Source organism: Cynocephalus volans, chromosome 11 (genome assembly GCF_027409185.1).
Source record: "Cynocephalus volans isolate mCynVol1 chromosome 11, mCynVol1.pri, whole genome shotgun sequence".
NCBI lineage: Eukaryota > Metazoa > Chordata > Mammalia > Dermoptera > Cynocephalidae > Cynocephalus > Cynocephalus volans.
Window position 1 is genome coordinate 6,922,266 of NC_084470.1, and position 12,027 is coordinate 6,934,292.

General features: G+C 43.6%; 1 protein-coding gene across 1 annotated transcript in view; it reads left to right on the forward strand.

Moving 5' to 3' along the window:
• Nucleotides 1-234: 234 nt before the first annotated feature.
• GLI3 (GLI family zinc finger 3) overlaps nt 235-12,027 on the forward strand; it is a 263,430-nt gene continuing 251,637 nt past the window's right edge. Inside the window, exon 1 of the mRNA XM_063113777.1 lies at nt 235-333. The gene's annotated coding sequence lies outside the window, so the exon portion shown is untranslated. The remainder of the gene's footprint in view (nt 334-12,027) is intronic.

Consider the following 12,027-nt stretch of genomic DNA (forward strand, 5'->3'; position numbering starts at 1 on the left):
TCCCTCCCGCGGTGGAAGCAAATCCGAGCTGTCACTCAGGGCCTGTGAGTCAGAGGGATCGGATTACACGAGCCCTGCGACTGATGCGGAGCCGCGCGGCGGGCGGCGGCGGGCAGGGCAGCGGCCCGGCGCGCACACACGCTCGCCCCGCGCACACTCGCGCCCCCGCCGCCGCCGCCGCGCCGCCCTCCCGCCCGGCCCGCGCCCCGCGCCATGCCCGCGGCGGGCGCTCCCCGCGCCCAGCCCGGCCGCCCTCGGTAGCCCGCGCTGCCCGCCGCGCCCGGACGCGGGTCTATGGGAAGTTCGGCGACTTGACAGCCGCCGCCGCCGCAGGTACGTCCCGCCCGAAGTTCTTTGTTCCGCCGGCCTTGCAGCCGGCTCCTGCGGCCGCGCCTCGGGGTCCGGACGGGGTCCCCAGCGCGGGGACCGGCTGGAATGAAGATGGCTGTCAGGCGCCCAGAGGGGGAGAGTCCGCCCGCAGGGCGTCGGAGCCGCTCTTTCATTCGCTCCCTCCCCAAGTGTCCGACCCTCGGCCGTCCGGAGACGGACCGGAGGATTTCAGCTCCAGGAGGAGGCACGGAGTTGGCGACGGCGCCCCTCGCCGCCACCCCCTCCCACGGGGCGAGCAGACCTGCGCGCCAGTCCGGGGCTCCCGCCCCCGTGCCGTGGCGCCCTCCGCCCGGGCGCCGGTGGGACGCGCGGGCACCGCCGCCGCGGGGTCTCTGCAGCCCGGGCTGCGCTCTGAGGGGGGGAGTGGTGGGAGCGGACGGAGGGAGGCGCGCCTCGACTTGCCGGAGAGGAAAAGTGAAAGTTGTGCCATCTGTGTGTGATTTGGGGTTCTCTTTTATTTCTTTTCCTTTCCAGGGGCAGCACGCGCGCGCGCGCGCACACGTATCCGTGGCCCTCGCAATAATTAAGAGGCCTCACTTAACGCAGAGCAGAGTTGGGTATGAATCACTCGGCAGGGGACAGTTACTTGAATAGCTGCGGGAAGATGGGCGGGAGAAGGTGAACAGAGAGTAAATATTGACCCCAAACTTGGAGAGTTTGCGAAGTGACTTGTAAGCTGATTGCCAGATGCGGACGCTGCGCTCCACACCCGGCCTTTGATCCTTTCCTGAATTTTGTGTTCCTGTCCCCGATTGCACCTCCTTCAGTAAGATGCCATCCCCTGAGGGGCGCTGGGTCCCAGGCTTCCCTCGAAGACGATGACCCCATGTGGAAGGAGGACGGAGGAGGAGTTTCCAATGCCGCTGCTCCTCCTGCCCCCCCCACCCCCCAAACTTCTCATCTCTCTGGTGTAGACTGCCGAGTAGGTTCTGGCCTTGGGTACAGTGCTCATGGCCCTCTGCCAGTTTATATGTACATTTATTTATGTAAAACATTTTCTCCCAGCTCTTTGCCAGCTGTTCCACATTTTCCAGCTGCCACTTCAGTTTGAAATGATGGACTGTCCGCGTCTCCGAGTAAAAGAGCCCTTTAGTCGGAGGTATGGAGGGCCGGCCTCCGTGCAAATACAGGGCAGTGCCATTAGCCGGGCTGTTATTATTAGTTCTCAAAAACGCCTCCTGCTCTCCGTTTCCGCTGGCTGCTGCTGCTTCTCTCCAATTAGTCTTCGCAGAGCACGATGTACACACTTCGCTGAAAATTCAGATAATTAGGCCTTTCCCTCCTAAAGGTGACTGTGTACATAATTTGGATGAGGCCATTTTTTAGATTCCTGAAATATGTGTCTGGTGGAAATAAATTAACTTTTAAAAATAAAAGCGTTCCAGCTTGAGTGTGCTGGGCATGGCGGGTGGGGTCCTGGGCCATGGCTGTCTGAAATGAGCTCATTTCAGTCTAAGACAGGAACTATTCATCCTCCCCATGGTAGCTTTTTGTGTTGTTTGATGTCTTAGCATATCGTAGACCGAAATCTTCAAAAATTGGCCTAAAGTATTAATTTTGAGTATTTATGTAATTGCTCTGTAATTTGAATAGGTGCCTTATTGATTGATTCCTGTAATTATTTCATTTAGGTTTTAAATTAAAAATTAATAATAGTCTGACAGTTCCTTAATTACATGTGTCAAGATTATTTTGAAGGAGGAGAATGCTATGTTTTAAAATAGTGAAATAACCTCAAAATCTCTTCGTTTTTCTAAAGCAGAACAGTAGTTCAGTTGAGGGGATATATGAAAGCAGTGGTGGTTAGTTTTAGCAACGTAAACTGTGTGAAGTATCTAAAGAATTTGTTTATGTTAGGAAATATGTTAGGAAATATTGGCACACAAACACTTTGGCCAGCTAGACTATAGTCACACCTGAAACAGACATGAAATAACATTTGAATTAGTTGTAATAGCATGCTTACACAGAGCAGAGAGCTTATTTTATACTAAAAGCTGTTTAATTAGAAACTCCCTGCCTAAGGGGAGATCCTTTCAGGGTATGTAATTCTTAAAAGTCAGCCTAGGGAAGCTTTGGTTTAAGATGCGTAAATGAGTCCAACGTGAGAGGTGCCTAGTGAAATTTCACACAAGCAGAAACACTTTAAAAGGTATAGATCATATTATTGTTAATAGGCTAGTAGGACCAACTCAGATGCCTAGCAATTCCCAGTGCCTTTAACATGCTTGTATTCCTTGATTGAACCCTGACATAAACACAGTTTTATTGTATGTCTAATTTGCAATGGACCACAGAGAGATATGAGAAAATTCAGTACTGATGAAAAATGGTTCTGTTGAGTTATTTCATTACTTATTTAATGAAAGAATCGTTAATTTATCAATTTGATGTCCAAGCCTAAAAGTTGGCCTTTCCTTTGTTTCTTAGCCAGTGAAGTTTCCTTAATTACCTGCATACTGTAAGGGTTTCAGACTTCCTCTGTGCTTAGCCATTTAGAGGTCCTTCCTTCTATGCAAGATATCCTTCTTACTGAAATCCCCTCCCCCCTTTTTTTGAGAAAAGAGTTTGGGAGCTTATGAAAGGAAACAATTTAATGATCACTGTTGCATGTACTCACTTATATGGAGACAGTCATGTACTAAGAAAAACCAGTCTTGAAGGAAAAGTGAATCAATGAGTCATGAAATCCTCAAGAAAACCTTAGTAATGGAATGTTAATGCTTTTAGACTATAGTAGATTATCTTAAAAGTCAGCTTTTCTTCTTTATGCAATTGTTGTAAATCCCCAGCTAAAGAATTCTTTGAAGGAGGTTTTGGTTTTGCTGGCATTCATATTCTGAGGTCGGTCTGATTTGTTTTGGAAGATTTAATAAATTTTCTGCCAACTTACATCATGAGAGGCAATTAAAATGCTGAAATGTCTATAGAGGAAATATATACATATATGTAAAAATTTGTTAAAAGATTCCACTTTAATTATGACTTTAGGTTGTCTTTTCATTAAGCCTAGTAGAAAATGCTGCCCTTCACTTCATGTTGATATTTATCTAGATAAAAATTGATCTGTTCTAGTTTCAAAGTAAATAAAGGGAGACAGAATAAACAACAACAGGGGCAGGGGTGCTGCTGCAAACTTTTTCAAGTACTTTCAGTGTATTTTTCATCTTTACTTTTATTTGATGGGCCTGTGAAATAGAGCTGTAGGCTGGCGAAGACTTTAAATGAAATTTCACACTTTGATGATTTTTTTTAAACTTTGATATATTGACAGCAAAAGGAGCTGCAAAGCTTTTATATAACTTGAGCAGTAACGCCAAGCAGCAGTCAAACGTCTCTATGCATTTGTGTTTAACTGCAGAAGAAAAACATGTCCATGGGCTGTAGAGGTTCTTATCAACCCCCTAATCCCAGATCCCAGCAAACCTTGAGGGCATGCCTCAGATCTTGCTGAAATCACTGTAGACTCTCACAGTTTGCAGATTAAATATGCTATGTGTTCCTGGCTCCAACAACAGTTTTATGAGCTCACTAAGCTTCCTGTTTTAAGATCCTTTTCTTAAGTTTTTAGGAGCTGCTAAAGGCAATGCCGTCTGGAGTAAGTGGTACTTGTTAATTTAGAGACACTTTAGATATTTCATGTCTCTTTAAAAATAGCCAAAATTATTATTTTTACATCGGAAAGCTAGTTAGTCAGGGAAGAGGGAGAAGTGCTGTTTGAAAGAAATTGGATATTAAGTGTGTTTGTAAGTGCATTTGATTGTAAACTTTACATGGTGTCTCAATTGTTCTATGGCACTTTTCCTTTGCCTGGCCCCTGAAAATTAGACTTTTCCCACTTGTAATTCTAAATGCACTATATTTTAGGGCCAGATTTCTTAGGTACTTATTACCACTATGAGTGGTTTTTTTTTTTTTTTTTTTTTGAGTGAAAGTGTTTTTCTGTGTGTGTTTATTTCAACACAACAAAATGTCTCAGAAAATCTATGGCTTTCTGAAGAAGCTGAATGAAAAAGCCATGACATAGTTAATATGGTGGCATTGGAACCTCTCAGCCCCCGCCTGAAAGGCGATATTGTGCTGAGCCCCACATCTGCCTCTGTGGTATCTGTAGCCATGTCCTTGTACATGGTGCTTTTGCATTTTGCATAAGAGTCAAAATTAAAAAAGAAAATACTTACATCATTGTCCAACGACATGTCACATAATTCCCAAGAGAACCCGAGCCAATTTTGTGCTTAAAGGTTATTCAGTGAATGAAATTGTGAAAGCCCATTTGTCAAAGTACTGCATGGTTTCTGTTAGTTTTCAAGCCCCAAATTCATTGTCCGCCCAGCCCGGCCGTTAGTCATCAGTGTATTAGTGCTGCCTTCAGGCCGCGCCGCCAGCACTTCACACCATTACAGCTTTGAAAGTGTGCTCTGTCGACTTGTAGAATTACTGCTCTGATTTCCGCTTGGCTGGCTTTGAGGTAAGTCCCCTCCCTACCTTTCTAGCTGACTGTAATCCTTGCTTTCTTTTAAAGCTCCTTTCCAGAGATTTAGGGGAAAACTTTCTTAAGGGCTGTGTTGGCATCATACTGTGGTTTTCTTGTGGCATGCACTGTACATATAAATTGTACCTGCAATAAATTGGATTGATTACTGGTCTGAAACAGCTAGAGGGGCTTTTCTTTTCTTTCCTTTCCTTTACTTTTTTTTTTTTTTTTTGGAGGGGAGAGGGTGATGAGAAGGCGGAGTGGCACAGAAGTACATTTAAACACAAGCATTTGATTGTGTATTTATATAATTTTTATGCCACAAAATTAAATAATGGGAGATAAGTGCAATGTTATTTAAATTTCTATTGGAAGAACTTCAGAATGGAGTGTGATATTATATTTGCTTATTTTCATGTGGGAATTTTTAGCTTTAGCTAATTTGATTTTTTTTGAAGATTGCATAAAATGCCTAACAAGACTCCAGAGTGCTTTACATTACGAACTACTGATGTTTACAAAAAGAGACTGAAAACTCACCATTTAGATGAAAGATAAGTTTCAAATTGCGGTAATGAAGGAATGAGGCAGTTAAACCCTATTACTGATTTCATTTTGTGATATTTTTAAAGAGAGTAATTCCGTCTGAAGAAAGTTATCAGTGTGTAGAGCAACCTCATCCTGCAGCTAAGAATGAAGCCTCAGTGACTAAGGTGTATGGAAACCTGCATGAGTGTCCAGACATGAGGGTCAGGCCCTGCCCCTCCAGGACAGTGTCTCCTGCTCGTGCTGGGAATGTTAGAATGGAATCCCATACCCAGAAGTTCCATTGGAAGGTATGCAGTTAGTGTGAGAGTTAGATTAGCTGCTTTGTACATGTAAGGAATGAAAAACAAGACAGCTGAAGAATTCTGTCTGTGCATAAGCAAAGTTTATAGGGTAAGTGGACCAAGTGGTAATTTCTGCTGAATAGGCCTTAATTAAAAACCTTTAAATTTTGAAAAAGTTGCTTTTGAAATTGTAGTTAAGATTCAAGAATCAAAAGTTTGAAAATTGGGAGGATTAAGTGTGGTGAATAGAACTTCACAAAAAATATGATAAGTACCTTTGGGATATCTGTAACTGATTTTTACACCCAACGGGTATTTGTCTAATACTTGTGATGGTTTAAAAGTAGATTACCATCCACGGAACACGCACTTTACCCCCTTAGGCTTTATTTTAAAGACACACATCATTCTAGGAACTCAAAGTCATATAAGTTCTATAAGAATAATTTAAAAAATTTTTATTCAGGAAATATGTGAAAACTTTTTTAAAATTTTAACTTCTCAGTATACATTGTAGTTGATTTTCATGACCCTTTACCTGAAAATATGTGAGAACTTTTGATTCCTGTAAACCTTAGTGAAGTGAGGTGAGGGACATGTGTGATCAGTCATGATGTTTTTGTGATGTATGTGGTTTAAGAGGAATACAGTATTCTTGAGTTTAGCTGATCTGTAGACTGAAAACTGTCTTGCAGATCTGTTTCCTGTTTGAGAAGGATTGTCTGCATCCAGCTGATCTGCAGAGAGCAGGGGATGCCACTTTGCTCCCCGTTATTGCTCATTCTTTAATGGCACCTGCTATGCAGGCTTCTTCCTGCATAGCCTAACCAAAGCACACAGGACTCATGTTTTGTAGTTTTGCAGATAGAAACCTCATACTCCCCTCAAATGCTTTTCATAAAGTACTTCTGGCAACACAGAAAGTATAGCTGATGATCTTTTCTTTTAAATACCCATAGCAGCAAAGTAAAACTGACACACAAAAATGTCATTTTTGATTTTAACTGTAATAGCAATGATTACTTGTATGTCAAATAAGCTTTAAAGCGGGTGAAGGGAATTATATGAATTTCTTAAAAATTTGATGTAGTTGATTTACTAAAGCTAAGTTCACTTAACCTATGATCAGGCAATTATTTCCCTTAGAGTTCTTCCATTTTGGGAAGGCTGTCATGAATACTGTTACAGAGACTAGCAGTGTCAGAAATGCAGGAAAGAACGATTGTAAATAATAGCAGATTTGGGGAACCCTCTGGGCTACCATTTGCAACTTGGACAGATATAGCAGCTTTTTTATTTGCAGTTAAGGATTAAGCTTTCCTGACTATGGAAAAAAGTACATAAAGGTAAAATAATCATGCATTTAAAAATAATATAGTTTAAAATTCATGAAGATTTCATTAAGAACTTATGCAGTTGGTCTTTTCTTGTAGAAAAGGAGGGCAGTGAAGACAAAAGGGAGAAGAAGCCTTAGAAATCTTGGGGACTGGTGGTATGTCATAGAGATTATGTATATCTAATTGATTTTGAGTTCTGAAATATATTTTGAACACAAGGAAACGTGAACCACATTATGAACTATGAGGTTTTCTACGACCACATTACAAACTGTGAGAGGTTTTCTTCAATGTACGATTATATGAAATTCACTGAAATGTCTAAAACTTCCTACATTTTGCTCATTGAGACTGACTATTTCTCACTTCCAGAATTGATCAAAAAGTTAAAATCAGCAATTACTTTGTGCTTCTTGATTTTGTAAGAAAAAAAAAAAAGTTTCATCCTACAGGATTGATTGATTGATAGATTTGAAATGAGGTATTTTCTGGCTACAGGAAGGGATAAATCTTTCACAGGAATTTTACTTAAATGGTTGCTCCAAGAGTAGCATCTTGTGGTGGCAGCTGATATACTAGTAATAAATGAGAGAAATGTCACTCCAGTGATATAGGGCAGACTGCTTCAGAAATCCTTGCACAGTCTGGTTTCTTCTGGATTTTTAAGACATTAGCATATTAGGGAGATCCTTCAGCTTATCCATATACAGGCAGGTGTACATAAATGTAATTTCTGTGGAGGAAAGCTTTATTCCACTGGAGAACAGTTCCCTAAGCTACACAGAATAATTGCTCACTCAAGGCCTAGTCATGGGGCTGTTGGTAACACTGCCTTGCCTACTGGAATGTCTTCTGCTTCCGAGCTCTCAATGCCAGAACTGTTTTAACCTATTAGAAACTGATCAAGTTAATGTTAATACGGCCTTTAACTTAGTTGTTTAAAATCTTTAAACGAATTAAGTAAAAAAAAAAAAAAAAAAAACCACACACACACACAAAATTCAGGGAGTTATTGCCCAAGTTGAGACAGCTAAAAGTAAAGCCACTGGATTAGGGGAATCAATGAAGCAGTCTGCCTGCCGTTCAGAAAGGTTGCGTCAGTCTACACTGCTGCTTCGTGTCGCCCTCGAGTAGAAAGTCGTTTCATTCTGTTCAAGCGTCGTTGCAAACGTGTCTGAGGGGGGAAGGAGCCCTGCTTGCGTGTGGGTCAGAGGTTTCCCTGCAGAGTCCTCCGCGGGGAAGGGCGGCTTTCTGCCCACGTTCCCGGGGTTGTGGTTTCCGTGCTCCCTGTTTCCTACACAGGACCCGGGAGGCTCGGGCTGAGCTGCGGCGCCCCCGGCCTCCGCCGCCGAGGAGGCGCGAGTCTGCCGCAGCGAGCACAGCCCGGGTCTGTCCCCGGCAGCCCAGAAGGAAAAGCACGTGAGGGGCCGGGTCACCAGCCGGCGAGTTACAAGTTCTGGGAGACTTTTCCGGTGCTCCCGGTGGGTGTCGTCCCTGCGGCCCCGCTGCCGCCCGCCGCGCCCGGGCCGCCCGCGCTGCGGGGCGCCGGGGGGCGCGCTCGGGAGGCCCGGAGGGGACAGCCGCGCGGACGCCCCTCGGCGCTGACCTGGTGGCGACCCTGAGGCGGACGGCTGGCGGCGGCTTGTGTCAAAGTGCCGTTCCAGATGTAGGTCCCCGCAGGAACTGAGGGCTTCGGTGGCCGCTGCGGTGTTGCTCTGGCTCACGTTGGGCTGCGGACGTCCCTGCCGGCATCACGGCGCAAGGGCTCCAGGAAGCCTGAAGTGCCCCATGGTGGCCGAGGCTGACGCAGGTCCACGGTCGTACCCTAGAGAGAGGGGACCCGCCTGCGGGCAGGTTGCTAGTCGGAGAGGATTAGGTTTAAAATGGGGCCTGGAATTCAAAGCGCCCTGGGTTTAGGCCTTGGGGAGATGACAGGAGGTTCGGGGATAGCTGAATGGGAACAGCCTTGACGGTTTGCCTTCAGGAAGGAACGTTTATCCCTCCTTTTCCCTATGAACTCCGGGCTTTCGGAGGCACGTACTGTTCGAGCGGCTTCCCTGGGTTGCAGTCCCCCCACCCCCCATGCTCAAACTACTGGGACTCAAACATCAGCCACACGCGTTTTCCTTCCTAGGCATGGAAAGCCAGGGGCAGGCCCGCGAATCTTGCATGTCATGTTTGGGCGGTGAAAGGGGTCGCAGGAGAGCACTGTGGGCTTGTAAGCAACGAGCCTGGGGCAGGGGCCACGCATTCACATGTGGAAAACAGTGGCATGGTTTCCTCGGAGAAAAGTCTTTGCAGTGAAGCAGAACTTAAAATGTTTCTTTGATACGTAAGTTCTCAGTGAGTTCTGTATGATTTAAGAAACTCAGGTTTTAACACTATCACTATGGAACTTTATTATTTAAGAAACTCCAGGTATTTAAAAGCCCCGCCCCGATTATGTTTTAGGATTCCATGAGGAATTCGTATTGGTCAGTATTATACCTAATGCTTTAATGGATTAGCCCAGAACCGAGTTTCCAAACTCCCCTCACTATTCTATGAAAAACCCACCACCACAACTGGAAGCAGCAGCCCTTTTCTGCTCAATGACTCTTTGGGCACTTTTAGATGAGGTGTGGGCGTCTTGGATGGTAAAACTTTCTTCTTTATAACTGACAGGGACAGAGTTGTAAAATAAGCTGATATAATTTATAGGAATACACAGGAAGCAGATGTCTGCCTTGGCAAGTTGCCATTTTTATAGCCCCATTCCAAGCATAAACCGCACTTTTAAATAATTAGTTACTAACTAATGAGATCCAAAAATAAGTTGTCAAAATAGAAGAAGGGTCACTCTTGAGTGACCAAGGGCCCATTTTTTAAAAATCCTTTTTGAACGGGGGTAGGAATTAGTATTCTCTAAGACCATTAATTAGTATGATTTCAGTCAGTGCCTGGAGCTTTACCTCTTCTCACGTGAACCTCTCTCTCTGTGGTGATGAGTACTTGGAGGGTTTTATTGCTTTGTTAAAATGAAGTCCTTTGCCTTGGGGGGAAAAACCAACAACTCCACAAAAACCAAGTTTGTCAAGGAACTTTGGTAACTTGCCTCCTGACTATTGTTAATTAGCTCAGTCTACTAAGGAAGAGACTCATTTCCTAGTAAGGATCCCATCTTTTAATTGTTTTTTTGGTCCATTTGCATGTTTCCCTAGCAACTTTAACTTAGCAGACTCTACCCAATTTCAACCGATAGAACTGTATATGTGTTTTGAAGGAAACAATTATCGTATAGTAAAATGCCTGTTCATCCTGTGTTTAAGAATGGAGTGTTTTGATTAATTAGGTATTCCTGTTAAAGTTTTTAGGTTTTGTATAATTTGCCAGTTTTTAAAGAAACACTGAGTATAAATGTTAAGGAAACGTATGTAGCTAAGTCAATGGTGATTGAAATTCAAGACACTGAAGAATCATGTAAGTCACAGGGTCATCCGTGTGATCATTTGCTCACTCAGTAAACATTCTTACGTGTACTAGGTGCTGAAAGACAGAAGCCTTGTCCTCACGGAGCTTATAGTCCGGAGGGGTGGGAGGAGAGGGATGTTCAGCATAGACTTTTCCAGGTGAAGAATAGTTCATTATCGGGGGGTCGGTGCTGGGATAGGTTTGTGTAGGCTGTTGGAATTCAGTACTTTGGGATGAAGTCCATTCATTAGTTCCTCCAGTCAGCAAAGACTTCAGTGAATACCTACTGCACTGGGTGTGTAGCAATGAGCAAACATAAACATGTAGAACACTTGACAAATGCATTCCATAGGAGATGGGACCCAGGAATCTGAAGGTTAGCAAGCACAATAGCAACACTGATACAAATGGTTCCTGTACCATGCTGAGACACAGCGATGTGGATTGGGTTGCATTGTTCTCATGGCATACTTTAAAGATGATATTTAATTAATTGTGGGAAGTCTTAAAAAAATAAAAGAATTATTCTGAGATTGTTAGTGCAAGAAGGGACCGTTGAAAATTTCTCCTTTAAGGGTTCTTATCCTGATTCATGGAAAAGCTTGGAGGGTCTGTGATCCCTTGGAAATTAAATGTACACTTTTATGTTTAAGGGTATTTTCTGGGGAAAGGTCCTTAACTTTTAACACATTCTTCAAGAGAATGTGTTTCCCCAACCCAAAGAAAATGGTCAACTCCTACTGTGTGATTCTTGTCATTTAACAGATGAGACCACTGAGGGTGGGTAGCTCCAGGGAGCGCCATTCAGGTGGCCCTGCCCTTGGGACCTGTGTGCAGTGGCAGCCCCAGAAGGGAAATCTGCAGCCCTTCACTGTTGTACTTTGTTAAGGCTCTTTGAGGGATGTGTCTGAATTTGGAGTGGATCTTACCATTGATATGTAAATTTAACTTACTGCTTCCTTTTTTCTTTTTCATTCTACAAAAGCTGTTCTTAAATAACTTGTGTGTTTTACAGTGAATTACACTGGATAATCTCAGAAAAGAAATGGAGGTTAGTGGGGGAACTGGTGCTACAGTGCCATGTGGCCTCTGCTTAAGCCTTCTAGTTACTTGAATTCCAGATCAAGTGGAGTTGATTGTACAGTAAAAAATGTGCAGTTCCTTTGGAAATATGAGTTAAAGATGACTAAAAATATTCCATCTTCTGTCTTAACTTTTTCAGTCAGCTTCGTAGTTGCTTATTTCATTTCACTAATCGCTGATTTCATTGAACACCAAACATGATGTGTCAACTAAATATAGAAAAATAAGGAGATGACTAGACTGAAGAAAAGCCCACCTTGAGTGTTGCAATCTAGATAGCTTGAAGAAAACATGCTAGAGAGGCTACTTTTCATCTTTCTTGTATTCTTTGTAGGTGTAGAACATGACTGCAAAAAGGAACATGAACGAAATAGAGTGAAAATTGATGAATGATGAGTTAGGGCGATTATCCCATGAATGAAGCTAGTGAAAGACAGATGAACTGAACTTGCCTTTAGCT